The sequence below is a fragment of the Amblyomma maculatum genome, chromosome 1 (assembly GCF_055883805.1).
Source record: "Amblyomma maculatum isolate TAMU_Amacu chromosome 1, ASM5588380v1, whole genome shotgun sequence".
Classification (NCBI taxonomy): Eukaryota; Metazoa; Arthropoda; class Arachnida; order Ixodida; family Ixodidae; genus Amblyomma; species Amblyomma maculatum.
Genome location: NC_139344.1, coordinates 305,085,214 through 305,101,252, shown reverse-complemented (window position 1 = coordinate 305,101,252; position 16,039 = coordinate 305,085,214). Strand labels below are relative to the sequence as shown.

Sequence of the window (16,039 nt, the reverse complement as noted above, 5' to 3'; positions counted from 1 at the left end):
TTTGAAGGTTGTCACATCGCATTTCTCCTATCGGTCATCATCGGAAGCAGGCCAGCTATTCCAGCGTATGTTCCCGGACAGTGAAGTGGCCAAAGCGTTTTCTTGCGGACAGAAAAAATGTGCCAACGTGACATGCCATGGTCTGAGGCCCTTCTTTTTATCTGCTTTGCAGCGGGAGATAAAAGATTGTGATTACTACGTGGTAATCTTCGGCGAGTCCACGAACGACTATATCCAGCGGAAACAAATGGATGTTCACATCCGGTTTTGGAATTCGTCTCACAAGGTGGCAACGAGGTACTATACCTCGGTGTTTATGGGGCACTCGACATCCGAGGACGTCCAAGGAAAGCTGCTGAGTGCGCTCGAGCTTTTCCCTCTTGAGAAAATTGTTGAGATATCAATGGGTGGTCCCAATGTTAACCTTAAGTTACTCAAGAATTTCCCAAGAGCACCTGCATCAAGCGTACCATGTTCAATGTCTGGACATTGGGACCTGTGGCCTCCACACCATGCACAATGCCTACAGGGCAGCTGTTACAGCAAGTACGTGGGGAGTTGACTGTCTGCTCTCCAGTCTGAGCGCGCTTTTTTATGGTTCTCCTGCAAGGAGGGAAGACTTCTCAGCAGTTACCGGTCAGGAGACTTTTCCCCTGGACTTTGTTGCACACTGCATAGCTTTTGGCTCTGACAACGCCAACGTCATGCTGGGAAAGAAAAATGGCGTAGCGGCAGCGCTGACTGAAGCCCATGAAAACGTTAATATAATTCGCTGTCCGTGCCATTTAATCAACATTGCAGCAGAAAAAGCGGCGTGTTGTCTCCCAGCGAAGGTGGACAAAGTCCTCATAGATATATTTTTTTTTATTTGAAAAAAAAAAGTGCGAAAAGAAAAGCTGCCCTTAAGCATTTCCAAGAAATGCATAACGTTGAGTACCGAAAAATTCTGAAGCACGCTCCAACCCGATGGCTGTCACTTTGGAAATGCCTGGAAAGGTTAATGAATCAATGGGGACCTCTGTTGAGTTTTTTCCTTCATGAGGTGAAAAAAGAAGCCGCAAGTGCACAATTTCTGTTATACTGCCAAATTCCAAAGGCTCTAGTGGTGTCGGCGCAAAGTACAGAACTGGAACACATGCCGTGCAAATTGAAGAGAAAGAAGGCAGCAGGTGCTGCACCAGTGGCAGTGAAAAAGGCTAAGGCCACTGATATGGTGGACCAGAGTAGGCCACCATGCATAACACTTGAAGAGAGGCTGTTTCAGTTTTTGAGCTCGTACCTCAACAAAGCGTGCTGTCTTTTTTTTTTTAATAACACCATTCCTGTCTTTGAGGCATTGAACTGTGGGCTGCAGTCTCAAGCTCCTCAAATACACGCATTGCAATCTTTACTTTTTGGGCTTCTTGAAGACCTCCTTTCAAGGTTTGTGCAGCCACACCTTCTAAAGGAACACAAGGACCTACTTACAGTTGATTTCCATGACAAAGATGGACAGAAGGATGATGAAGACATTGTGGTGGGATTGGAAGCCAAACGCATTGTTCAGAAACTCAAGCCAAGTGAGCAAGAACAATTTTATGAAGCTGTTCGGAAGTACATGATCGCTGCCTGCGATTATATTCGCCTCAAATTCCCTTTGGCTGACAATGCAGTAATTAATTCTAGAGTCGCAGATCTGAAATTCATCGACACTATGTCCTTTCAGAATGTGCGTTTCTTTATGGAGCGGTTTCCAGTCTTACTGCCACTAAAGCAGCAAGAGTCGAAAGACCAAGCTTTGAATTCTCTGGAAATGGAATTTGTCAAACTTCAGACGTTTGACATTCCCCAAGATGGGCTGCAAGAGGAATGTGCTGACAGGCAGTGGAGCGCCATCTCCCAGCTGAAAGGCGCAGATGGGCAAAATAAATTTAGGCGTATCTCAGCAGTAATGCTTGGAATCCTCTGTATACCACACAGCAATGCTGAATGTGAGAGGCAGTTCAGTATTGTAAAAAAAAATCTCACCCAGTTCAGATCATCCATGTCCGACACAACCCTCAGTCACATTCTTTTGGCTAAATGTCACAGGGGCGAACACTGTTACTCTCGGCAGTACTCAAAGGAATTTCTGAAAAGGGCAGCATCTGCCACATTGAAGATTCCCCAACAGTGAGCAGTGATGTGGCACGTCAGTGGTTTTCAAACAAAAACCACGGAATTCCCGGTCTTTTAAACCAAATAAAAAAAACTCATTCAATATAAATGCCTAGTAACTCCTTACCCACTTACCTGCTAAAAACCAAGCGGAAATGGGCAGTAGGTTGAAAAAAAAAAAAAAAAAACGATGTAGCCTTTATTTTGCACTGCAAAAGTCGGTAATCTTAGTCTGACGCCGCGATGTTCTAGCAGCGACAACAGCGGCCTCAAACTCATTCAGGCCGCAAGCCAGCTTCTCGGCCAGTCCCCTTTTTTCGGCGAACAGCCGCATGACGCTCACAGCGCGCACAGCTTCTGCCACTGTTGGGCCCAGGTCTTCCACACTTTCTGTGTCGTCGTCATCACTGTCAGTTGGACACACTTCGGCCACCACTGAGGCAACGATGGCTTCATCCGACTTGTCTGGCGAAGTTTCCACTTCATTGTCGACGTCCCTGAATTCAGAGAAGGTAATGCCTTCTGAAGAATCTTCCCTCTCAAGGACTTCGGTTAGCAGGCTCTCACAAGTTTGGTCCAGGACGCCGGTGATATTGCTTGCGTCATCTGCGTCACCCGTGCACACTTCGCGGAAACCTGCGTGCTTGAAACAGTTCTTCACGGTAGCAGACTTGACCTGCCGCCATGAGTTTTCCAGTAGGTGAATTGCACCCAGCTAGTCAATGGCGTACACCTTGCTGCATTCCAGTGCAAGCAGCATCCTGCACAGTAGGTTCTTTCTGTAGAGCTGCTTGACAGCTCTAATGATGCTCTGGTCCAAGGGCTGGGCAATCGCTGGGGTGTCTGATGGCAAAAACACCAGCTTCAGCACCTTGAGACCATACACTGCAATGTGTGCTGATGCGTTGTCAAGGGTAACTACAGCATTTCTTCCTTTCGCCTCAAAACGACGGTCAGTGAGGCGCACATACTCTTAAAATAGCTTCCTAGTCATCCATGCCTTGGTGTTATTCCTATAAAGAACTCCGGATGGCAGTGGGGCACCTTTAAAGCACGTTGGCTTGGCTGACTTGCCAATGACGAGAAGTGGCAATTTTTCGCTTCCAGACATATTGCATGCGAATGCAACTGAAATGCGGTCCTTGGCATGCTTGCCACCGGTGCACGGTTCTCCCTTGAATGCAAACGTTCTGTTCGGCAGCAGCTTGAAGAAAAGCGCAGACTCATCAAGGTTAAATATGTCATCAGGCACATAGTCTTCCAAAATTTGTCCAAGTTGGCCATTCCTTCAATCTTTTGCGCCTTCAGTGTCAGCCGCGGCACCTTCTCCAGCTGCGGTCTTCGGGCTTTTTCCTGCCTTGCTTTGAATCTGGCTAGCTAGCCATTGCTGCACACGAAGTTGAGCTGCGAGACAAAAACCAGGACTTTATCAAAGAAGAGAGGTCTGCTAACTGGTAGGTTTTTCGACCGAGCTGTTTTCTGCCATCGCACCAGTGCCTCCTCCACATCCGGAAATGTTGAACCTCATACTTGACATCTCTTCGCAATCGCAGCAGCACTGCCGAGTAGCTTTTCCAGACACAGTACTTAGCGGCAAGTTTCTCTCACGTGCCAGCACAGATTTCTTTGCTCCTCTCTTGATGGCACGGACAGTCTCCACCTTGTCATTTATACTAAGCACCCGGTGTTTCTTCAGCATGATGCAGATGGATGGAGAGAACTCGCGACGCACACCGCTCAAAGTCGCCTCGTCACACATGCGAAAGAAAGTGAACCAAGGTCTAGGGGCCTAGGTGGGCAAGGAGTGGTCGCTTGGACTGATCCAAAATAGGGCCCGCTAGGGGGAGGAGGGAGTATGTGGATGACTCCGTGATTGGCTCCGGCAGCACGGCGCTCAGAGGCCACAGTTAGTTACGGCTTGGATTGGGGCACTCCCGCCGCACGTGCCGATCCAGGCGGCCGTGGTGTCAGGTATGGTAGCTAGCCACCATAGCTGAGGGTAGATATTGCTGCTGAGAAAACCCCGAAGATGGCGCTAGTTGTATTATCATCATCATCACAGCTGCATTTGGTAAACTTGGCTCCGATTTGTCATTGGCTATGTAGCTTGCTATCGCACCGGTCGCATTTACGGAGGTTTGTCACAGCGCTGGTCAGTCTTCTGTGAGGCGGTACTACCGCCGTGAATTATACGACGAAACGTGAAAATGGTACGTGCTAACCGATACGTCAGCGATAAGCTGGTATGGTTTTTGCAGATGCGAAATGCATTATGTTGAATTGGCACCGAGTCGGGGACTTGACTTGACTACTTTTAAAACGACACTACTGTTTAAGCGGGTATGTTTTAACGAGGTTTTACTGTATAATGGCTGCACAGCAACCATAGTTCTGCATAAAGAAAGTAACAAAATTCCCATAAGGAAAGGTGTTAGGCAAAGAGACACAATCTCTCCAGTACTATTCACAGCTTGCTTAGAGGAAGTATTCAGAGACTTGGAATGGGAGCAGTTAGGGATAAGGGTAGATGGAGAATACCTCAGTAATCTGCTATTTGCTTATGACATTGCCTTGCTAAGTAACTCAGGGGATGAACTGGAAAGAATGATTGATGACCTAGACAGGAAAAGTGTAAAGGTAGGCTTGAAAATCAATATGCAGAAGACTAAGGTAAGGTTGAACAGCTTTGGGAAGGAACAGCAGTTCACAATAGGTAGCGAAGCACTCGAAGTGGTAGACGAATGTGTCTATTTAGGACAGGTACTAACCGCAGATCCAGACTATGAAAGGGGAATAACTAGGAGAATAAGATTAGGATGGGCTGCATTTGACAAGCACTCGCAGATTATGACTAGCTGCTTACCGGTATCGCTCAAGAGGAAAGTATACAACAGTTGCATCTTACCTGTACTCACCTATGGGGCTGAAACGTGGAGGCTAACCAAGAGAGTTCTACTTAAGTTGAGGACAATGCAGAGGGCTATGGAACGGAAAATGGTAGGGGTAACATTAAGAGATAGAAAGCGTGCAGAGTGGGTCAGAGAAATAACTCAAGTTACCGACAGTCTAGTGGAAATTAAGAAGAAGAAATGGACATGGGCAGGACATGTAGTGCGAAGAGAGGATAACAGATGGTCGCTTAGGGTAAGAAATTGGATTCTGAGGGAAGGAAAGCACAGCAGGGGCGGCAGAAAGTTAGTTGGGCGGATGAGGTTAAAGGCCCACTGTCCACCCTCCGGTCGAAAATATTTTCTTCCCCGATGACTGTGAGACTTCGCCCCCAGAAGGCAAGGCCGCAAAATAATTTTGAGAAGAGTAACTAATAACGTAGTTACAGCCATCGCAATCTCCGCAATCACCCAATTCTGTTGTGCTTCTCTCCTTCCGTTCCCTCGCAAAGGTTTTTCCACTCTCCTGCCCGGTTGTCTAGCCTCCGCAAGACAAATTCCCCTTCCTCCTCCGCGTTTGGCGGGAGGGGGGGCGTGGCACTCCGTGTGCGCGAAAAAAAAAAAAACGGACGAGGGAGCGCGTGTCGCTGGATTCAGTCTGGCCATGGTGAGGGAAAAGCACACAGCGAGCGGTAGACACCCATCCTTCACTCTCGGACAGCAAGACGGACCAATGGACGTCTTTCTCCACAAATACGTCGTAGCTGTGGCTCGACGGGCCAGCGCAGGGAACGGGAAAGCTGGCTTCCTTAAGGAGAGCATGAGATAGCTTTGATTTGTATTTTCGTTGCTTTGTGACGTGCGTGTCACTGTAGCATTTTGCACAGACTATCTCCGGTACCTGATCGAAACACTGGGCTCCTTCGCTTAAAAGGTCCTTCCCAGGACAGTGGCCCTTTAAGGAAACTGGGTCGGCAAAAATTTCAGAAAAAATGTAATTTTTATTTTTCTGTAATTCAAAACTCTTATTCTATCCTTTACATAATCCAATCTTTGATTTATGCGCACGCTTAATATTTACTCCACAATCAACATTTTTTCAAGCCTAGGTGGGAACCAGCCACGTCCCCCTTTGACACCTGCTTGAGATCTGTGCCTCTCCTCATCTAAAAAATTTTTTTTCACCGCCTATTTTGTTCATATTTAGCGGGATAGTTGTCACTCATCCGACAACAGTGAAAAGCTAGCTAGTAGTCTGTTTACCAAATAAATATTGAGACGCAGCCAGATTACTCATGACTCACAATATTTTGCTCGTGCTTCAGCGTGTTTTCGCGGGCAACCGACATTTCTTTATTTTGAAGTTGGATATTTAACGCTGATCCAATGACGAAGACAAGAAAGTGGTTTAGAAAACAAAGCTTCCAATGGAACTGCCATAAATGGATCAGCAATGACACCAAATTTCTGCACTACAATCCAGCGGCGAACGCCATGGTCACTGCGCGCGTTTGCATAGAAGCTTTCATGCTTGGTGGGACACAGGAAGACCAGGATGGGAAATGTTTGTGACCGCAGCTATGGCCTGATTGGCATTAACCTCATCTGGTGTGTTGTCGCCAAAAGCTGTTTGTGTGCAGCATGCAATGAGGATTTCCATTTTTTTATTTATTTATTTAGAAACATACTGCCAGCCTGAGTGTCAGGCTTTAGGCAAATTGAAAAATAGAAAAAAGAATGTAAAGCAAAACAAAAAAGCTCAAATGCTATCCAACCCGACGCCACGGTTTCAGTACAATGCAGCAGAATGAAGATACACTTGTGCGTTGGACAACATCAGCAGGTCCACTGGCGAGAATGATTCTTTAAAAATGTTGGTACTACAGGAGTATTCTTTAACCTTTTTAGCGTGATAGGAACGTGTTGTGCGTGGGTTAGCAGTTTCAGTGTAAAGCGTTCTATCAATTTCCATTTGGTCATTATAAAGCGAGCAAAAAAGCTTCATTCTTTCCCTGTAGCGTCTTAAGGCCAGGCTTTCTAAGTTGGAATCTAGTAAGAGTTCGGTTGGAGATGGTGCGCCAGTTATATGCGTTGTAAATGAATCTTACTGATTTATGTTGTACTTTTTCCAGTTTAATGATGTTAGTTTGTGTGTAGGGGTCCCAAATAGCGGCAGCCTATTCCAGTATATTGGTCTGATGTACGTTTTGTAAGCCAAGAGTTTTATGTCGTGTGTTGATTTTGTCAGTGTTCTCAAATAACCGAGCCCTTTCATTGCCTTTTTTCCAACGTATCCTACGTGTTCGTTACATCTGAGGTCGCTTGGCGCATTGCTTGGTGCTGCACTACAAGGAGTTGCTTGCAAGTTCTCCCAACAATGTGTAAAGTGGCTCTCAGCGCACCGGTTCGAGACATCCAAATGGAAAATATCGAGCTGACATTTGAGGTCATTCGGAATTTCTGCAGGGCGATTACAGTCGACTGGTTATGTGAAGCTGACTGACGGCGGCTATATTTCATGCAGAAGGGTACACGACAGGTCACTAAGGGGATCCGAAGAGCAAAGCAGCTAGCACAGAAAAGATGCATCGATAGTGGAGGGGACTAACAGTATAGTCACTATTGAAAAAAAGTATCAGCATGCATTTCGAGAGTTCTATATTGTAATAAAGCTTTTTCATCAACTTCGAAGGTAATTATCTGAAAACGTGTAATTTTGCGGCATTTGACCCTTTTTCTTATAACCTGCTGGAGCTAGGGAGATAATTTAGAGCTGTTAATTAAGCACTACAGAGAGTCATCTGAACCCGAATTATCAACATTGATGGAGAGAGTTTCGATTTAAAAGTAATTTACTACAGATTTTGGCTTTAAAATTTGTTAGTCCTAGTAAAAAAAAAAAAGCAAACGAAAAATCCAACATTCATAAAATAATAATCCTGGTTTGGTATCACTACCTCAGATTGCTGAATAAAACGATACCAAGATGAACGCTCTAACCTCAGCAGATTGTGAGAAAAAGGGTCACAAACATAATATGCATGTGAGGAATAGGGCCTACACAGTCTCCTTAAGAAGTTCGCAGGGGCCAAGTAGATGCAGCTAGCACAGGACCGGGTTAATTGGAGGAATATGGGAGAGGCCATCGCCCTGCAGTGGGTATAATCCAGCTGACGATGATGATGATGACTGAACCTCATTATATTATTTCTGGAGTTTGAGCTCTCTAGATTCAAAATAAGTGACTCAAGTTGAGACTGTGAAGCTCCTCTCACTGACAGCAATCACCATGTTGAAATGCTTGGTGACGTCGCAAAACTGACACCGCATGCCGCTGCGTCTGCTGCTGTGCTGGCTCAGATAAGCTGCCGATAGACTGTACTGCGTTTGCATTTTCTTATAGACCAACATGACTTCTAATTACGGTACTCAGAATATTTTTTAATACAACAGACTGTAATGAAGCGCGATCTAGTTTGCTCATTCCTTCTTCCATGCGGCCATATACACCTTAGGCGTGACTGCCTGATGGCAGCACTGCTCCCACCGCCGTGTCAACGATAGAGCGGATCCCCCTTGTGCCAGTGTCAGAAAAGCATGATAAAATTTGTTTTTCTCCCTGGGAATTTTAAAAATGAATGCTGATCGATACGGTGGGAGTTTCTGCTCACAGCCGCATAGCAGTTGCTGTACACTGTTGAAGTGTTGCCGAAAGCAGTCATCTTTCTTCTACTATGAAACAGTGTTAAATTGGGCGTGTTGGTACAAATATATAACAGCGCCGTCCTTGTCTCTTTGCGCTGTTATATATTTGTTTAAGAAACAGTGGAATTGAGAGCAAGGAAGTTTTATGATCAAGTAGCCCATTTACTAGAATGGGTCGCTGATCAATTACAAAGGGCTGTCCACTGTGGCTTCAATGCAAAGCAATCTAGGTCTAGTATACACCGCGGCCGACTGAACAAATGAATAGGGGAACAGGGATGTGCCCTTTTGATTCCAACCAAATTTCAGCAATTCGTCAATAAGCTTATCAGCACTAGCTGCCAAATGAGTGTATATTTCTTGGTTATATTTTAATTGTTACATGCACATTCATGGCCAGAAGTGGGCTGCGGAGTGCAGAAAATAAACTTATCCCTGGTTAGTCTCCAATGCCACACAAGAGTTCACTTTTTATTCTTCTTTTATTTCCCTTTCAAGAATATAAGAAGGAACTGTGACAAAAGGCGGTTAGGCCTGACGAGGTCACAATACCCTAGACAGTGTGCAATGCAGAAAGCAAATGCTAATAGAGCAGAACAGCAAATGTCATAATTACAACATACAGAGAAATTACACGCAGAACATTACATACACTATACACTCAAAAAGAAACGACAAAACTGAAAAAAATTGTACAATTGACATGACATGGTAAAAATTTGCATTTGCTAAAGACAAAAAAAAAAAAAAAGAATTATTTTAGGACAGCTAGTATAAATTGCTTTTCATGTCACTTTTAAATTTGCTTTTAGATAAATGAAACATGGAACTTCAGGATGGGTTATTGAGAACAGCTGGAATCAAGTGATTAAGCTTTTGTTTTCTGTAATTGGTCTTCATTTTAGGGACCAAGTTTCCGTGTTGCCTGAGAGGGTATTTACTAGGAAGGTGGTTAGGAGAGATAGAGAACAGTCTATTGCTATGAATATGCTGTAAGAAGCGGTATATGTAGACTGGTTAGCTTTGACTAGATTATGCTTTCGGCATAGAGATGAGGTTGATAAGCTTTCCGGTCTGCCGTGATAACCCTCAATAGTTTGCAGTGCCTTTTTTGTAGAATCAATAACTTCTGATGATTACTAGATGTTGTGGCGCCCCACACCAGTGCACAATGAGACAACTTAGAAAAAATGGAGTATAATACATAGATACTGTTACGAAGCGGCAAGCCGATGAAAACAGGAGAACAGAGGACAGAGAGAAGATGCTCGATGGTCGTGAGATGACGTTTAATGAATTTGTGTGCGGGCCTAGCGCGCGGGCAGGCTGTTCTCTTCTTCCTCCTTCGTCTGTAACAATATTTTTGGCGAAACCAGTAAAAGATCGCTGATTCTGTAGAGACAGCCAACAGTTCTGCTAAGATTTGTGGCAAGTTTAGAACTTCCAGGATAAGTATTCATTGAACCAGACACCAAGAAACATGTGTGGTTACCTGCTGTATTTGTTTATTAGCATACCTTATATCTTATGTGCAATAGATTTGATATAACTGGTTTTGGACAAGGTTAAGCTAAATTTATTCACCTACATCCAAACATCCAGTTTTACCAGATAATCATTTACAGTAGTTTCTAAATCTGGCAGAGTTTGGGGTGTGAAAAAAATATTTGTATCGTCAGCATACATGACCAAATCAGGTGAATCCGGTATGTTACCAATATCATTTATGTACACTAAAAACAAAAGTGAGCCTAAAATAGATCCCTGCCACACACCTTATTGGAAACAAATTTACTGCGTTTTATATATTGAGATCTGTTGCTCAGGTAACTTCTCAGCAGGCGAATGGCAGGTATTTTATTTGCTCAAGTTTGCTCAAGAGAATTTCGTGCTGCACGAAATCAAAAGCTTTTCGGTGGTTTGATAACGGAACAAGTATGTATGCTCGGGACTCAGTATTATCAATAACATTTCTTGGACAGCGAGTAAAGCTTTTTTAAAAGCCATAATGGGATGGGTTAATAGCATTATGGACGCTGAAAAACTTTTCCAGTCTATTATTAACCCTTTATTGACGAGGCTATAAAATAACTCAAAAAATCATTTATTTTTTATATGTCTGCACTTATTACATCATGACAAAGCATACTTTACAAACACAAAAAATTGGTACATATATCAGCTGAATTATAGCTTTGTTGCCTGTGGGCAACAGTAGGCATGAGTCCTTGAGAAGGCTTCACTGCATGGGTCTTATGGCATAGTGTGGAATTTGTACATACACTCTTTTCCTGGCGTGAAGCAAAGATGCACTTTGCACTTTCTGCACATTACACGTGTGATGCCTGTGCAGTTGGGGTATTTGCATCGGCCTTTTTTTGCTGAGAACATTGGGAGGTGGTCAATAGTGTCCAGCCTGACCTCCTTGCAGGGTACAAGAGCTGCTGGCCCACGCCGCTTCTTCGCTTGTAGTTCATTTTCAATTCTTGAGGGGCCCAATGGTCGCCTTCTAGAAGGTGTTGCAACCTTTCCTTGCTGTTTCAAGACGGACGCTATCTCTTCTTTGAAAGACAGTAGGGTCAATTGCTGGTTGCGTGGCACAATAGCCGCGCTGGCATCTCGGCGGTAGAGGAGCCAGCAGTTGACGATTACTACATCCGATAAATGGAAGAAGAGCCGCCTGTACCACTTTTTGGATCTCAAATGGATACGGTACAGCGCCACAAGCATGTCCATTAGATCCACACCACCCATAGATTCATTGTAGACACCTACAATAGAAGGACGAGGTATGCTCACCGTCGTTCGGGTTTTCTTGTCAAAGCGCTTGACAGGAGTGTCCGGTGATGCCGATGCAAATGTGGACAGCAGCGTCACAGGACGGTTGTCAAACCACTTCACAGCCCTCAAACTGACCCCTTCAAATGTTGTCTCCATCTCGACGTAGGAGCCGCGCCCTTTATTTTTTAGCTCTTTGTCGGATGGAAGTTTGCACCCTTTCAGGCGAGCTTCACGTACGGTGCCTACAGAACTGATCCCAGCTTTCTTCAGGACTACCTGCAAGTCCACACTGCAAAACCAGTTGTCAAAATACAGGATGTATTCCAAAGCGCGAGGCACGACACTCGCCATTCTCAGCACTATGTTGCCGCTGGCGCCGATATCTGGAAAACCTGGCTGCGGAAAAATTTTGCCTGTATAGACTTCAAAGTTGTACATTATGCCGCACTCGTCGCAGAGAAGGAATAGTTTATAACCCCATTTTTTGGGCTTGTTTGGCAAGTATTGTTTCAATGAGCTGCGGCCTTTGAATGGCACTAGCTGCTCATCAACGCATAGCTTTTGAGATTTTGGTATCTCCCGGCATTTAGAAACCACATGGTCCAATAGGGGCCAAACTTTGTACAACCTGTCACGTTCAGGGTCATTCGGGTCTGGTGCCTCCTGGTTGTCACTAAAATGCAGTGACTGTTTGATTTTTTCCCATCTATCTCTTGTCATGATGTTGGCAACCTGACTGATGCGGAACCTCTCCGACCAGTACATGCGTGTTTGTGGGAGCTTGATAATTGACATACTGAGCACCGTACTGATAAACTGCTCCAAATCATTGACTGTGATTGAAGTAACTTTGTTTGGGTTCCTCTGAGCGCTATACAGGGAAGACTGCTCACAGATTAGAGACAGGAAGTCCACGTCAAAAAATTTTCTGAAATAACTGATGGGAGACTCCGCCGGGGGGGGTGGTACTTCCTTCCACTTTGGCATGGTATTACCAGAGGAGTCTTGGACAACACTCCATGCGGGACCAATCTTCGAAGGCCTGGCAATTTCTTCCAATGTACTCTCAATATTTTCTGTGCTTGGAGTTCTGGAGATGTCTCCATCTTTACAGTCAGCTGATGAATCTGTAAATATGGAGCAGAAAGCAGGCGCAACAAAACATGGAGAAAAGGAAGGGCAAGTGAATTTACAAATTACTATATGATCTACCAAGTGAACAGTGCAGTCCTAATTACACAAGCGAAGAATTATTGCTTTGCTATATTGGCTAAAAAGAGATGGTGTTTGAAGCGCACAAAGCAACCCCTACAGCGCAGCTTACCAGGCATTCAATATATATATATATATATATATAGCTGAGGAAAACGCGTAGACACGATAATGTCTCTCATTGCTGGCGTCAGTGGCTACACGCGAAAGTGCAGAGCCAAATGTGCTCAAGATGATCGAACCTCTTCACTCTGCAACAAATGCTACTTCGTTTGTGGCTCGAATGTTTATGTTATTAGAAGTGGTGGAACAAAAGGAATCCTTACATGCCCGGGCCGAAGTACCATTCTCTGGTTCTTCGTCGCTTGACGAGTCGAGGTCCGAGTCATCGCTGTATTCAGGCGGCGCCTTTGCGGCTATTTTTCCATAAAATATGTTAGGATCCATTCTTTGTACCTGTAGACAGGTCCGTGCGTCCTGCATGATGCCGTGCAGAAGATATGTTAGCGGTGTGGGCAGCGTATCACACTATTGAAGAAAGGCAGCGCACCGAAAACTCAGCGGAATGAAAAATACTGCACAGTGCCGGGTGTTGCCTGTAGGCAACAAACACTAGACGCGCCCCTACGAGCACAAATTAGCAGTGCCAGTTACGGTAATTCGACAAGGAGCAAACCAAGGCCTTCTTCTAAGCAACTGAGGAAAGACACAGAGGAAATATGACCGCTTACCAGGAAACCGGTGCACAGAGGTTGAAGCCGCGTAGTCGACTGCTCGGCAGAGATATGCGCGCCAAACTTCTTTTTTCTCTTCATCAATTTCGTTATTACTCACCAGATGGCGCAACATGTCCATGTAGTAGTAATATGGGCGGAGCTTGGAGGTAAGAAAAGGCGTCCGAAACCGAAACTGCTCCAGAAAAAAAATATTTTCTGGTGTGTTGCCTGTGGGCAACACTCGGCAAGAAAGGGTTAATGACTCTTTCGAATACATTAGAGAACACAGATAATACGGAGATAGGTCGATAATTCGTAGCTTCATTTCTATTTTTTTTTTTATATGCCGGGCATACTCGAGCTATTTTCAGTTCATCCGGAAGCACACTGCTAGTGAGAGGCAGATTATAATACAGTTAAATCTCATTACAAGAGACACTGTTACAAGAGACACTCGGTTATAAGAGACATCTGAAAATGGTTTTGGTTGGTTTTCCTATGTCTGCCATGTTAACAACATTGCATACAAGAGACATGGTTACACCCCGCCGGGGTGGCGCAGTGGTTACGGCGCTCGACTACTGTTCCCAAGGACGCGGGATCGAATCCCGGCCTCGGCGGCCGCTTTTCGATGGAGGCGAAAAGCAAGGCGCCCGTGGGCTGTGCGATGTCAGTGCACGTTAAAGAACCCCCGGTGGTCGAAATTTCCGGAGTCCTCCACTACGGCGTCTCTCATAGCCTGAGTTGCTTTGGGATGTTAAACCCACAAACCAACCAAGAGACATGGTTACAAGAGACACTCGGTTACTAAGGACAACTTTTTCAGCTCCCTAGAGTAAATTCTTCACTATTTAGAAGAGACACAACCCAGGTGTGCTCATGCAATGCATCTGGAACGTACCAACTCGTACATGATGCACTTCAGATTCCTTTAGCTAAATTCTGTTTCATATCAGCATCCTTTTTGTTACAATATGTCAGGAACTAAGAAGGAGTGCTTCCCATTGATTGGAAAGTCAAAACGACCCTGTTTGTTTCAACCACTGGCATCACATTGCCGTCACCTACACAGCAAATCAAAATGCATGAATGACATCCAGCATTTTTAACTCCTATTTGTTAAAATTTGATCACAGGATGAAAGCTCAGAATCCTGATGTCTTTCTCTTTGCAGACAATGCTTGTAGCAGCACCAAAGTTCTCGTGCTCAAAGCAACCAGTTATTTTTTCCCTCCAAACTCCACATGCTACCTTCAACTAATATACAAAGCCATTATGCACTCTGTCGATTTGCGGTACAAAACAAGGTTGGTAGAATGCCTGTTTCTTGACAGGTAGCAAGACCGTACAATAGTAATTGATGCAAAGTTTGCTTTTCAGGTGATTTCAGGTGTCTGGAATGGCCCGAGAAGTCAAGCAGCGAAAAACTGTTTCAGACAAGCAGGCTTTAAATGTGGTGACATGGTGTAAGAGGGTTCATATACGGATACTGTAGAAAGCTTCCTTGAAAATGAAGCTTGGGCGAGCATCCAAGAGACTGTTGAGGTACCAGAATCTTTTGAGGAATTCATATCTGCAGATGTGGATCTTGTGTGCTCCCAAAGAGCTTACAGACTGCAATTCTCGCGCAAGTAAATGACACATGTGCCACAGAGGATGACAACGAGGACATTTCAGAGGAAAAGTGTCAGCATCTGAGGGTGATGAGCATGTAAGAGTGCTTAAAAGGTATTTGAGCAACAGGAAGGCTTGCAAAGTGAAGTGCTTTACCTCCAGAATTTGAGAAGGAATATGCTCTGCACTCACAAAAATACATACTAGTATGAATAACTTCTTTAAGCTTTCCTGAACAATTCCCTGTTAATGTGTGTGAATACATTTATATGTTCATATGCAGTAAACTGATTAACACAGTGTTTTTAGAATTTTTGGTTACAAGAGAACTTTTTCGGGTCCCTTGAGTGTCTCCTGTAACGAAGTTTTACTGTATAAGCTAGAATGTCGCAAATGGATGCACTTCAACTGTATAGCTTTAATACCGTCATAAGCGCCAGAAACATTTTTATATAATACCAATATAAAGAGCTGCTTCTTTAGGAACCACAGGCAGCAATGCAATAGAATTAGGTAAAAGTTTAATGATGTTATGTACGGAGGGATTTTATATAGATTGTTCCAAACTGGGTTTACCAACTTCAATGAAAAAGTGGTTTATAGTGTTTATTAAATCAGTTCCACTGGTCTGGGAATGAGATATAGGAATTTCTGCATTATCTTTGCACTTGTGTTTGCTTAATAATTTGTTTAGCTCATACCAAACTTCCTTGCGATCATTATATACCCTGTTGAAGCGTTCTGTATAGTAAGCTGTTTTTGCTGCTTTGAGGTCTTCAATTTATTTCTGAATTTCTTCAACTCAGTAAAAAGGATTGCATCACGAGGGCATACGGCATCTTATATTTAATCTGCATTCGTTTATACAACAGGTTTTTGACCCGGAAGTACTGTTTGACTTCAATTACAAGAAATTCAGTGCTATAAACATTCTGTAAACTTTGCAAGAAATGTATGTGCCAAGTTGACATCAGATATGTCATATAC

At 44.2% G+C, this 16,039-nt stretch overlaps 1 protein-coding gene across 8 annotated transcripts in view; it reads left to right on the top strand.

The window, feature by feature from the left end:
• Positions 1-16,039, top strand: part of LOC146206983 (uncharacterized) — a 229,459-nt gene that overhangs the window by 200,009 nt on the left and 13,411 nt on the right. For 4 of the 8 annotated variants that reach the window (XR_014704371.1, XR_014704311.1, XR_014704333.1 and 1 more), the window contains 2 exons: positions 14,613-14,745; positions 14,819-14,983. The exons of the other annotated variants lie outside the window; for them this stretch is intronic. The gene's annotated coding sequence lies outside the window, so the exon portion shown is untranslated. The remainder of the gene's footprint in view (positions 1-14,612; positions 14,746-14,818; positions 14,984-16,039) is intronic. 8 annotated transcript variants of the gene reach the window in all.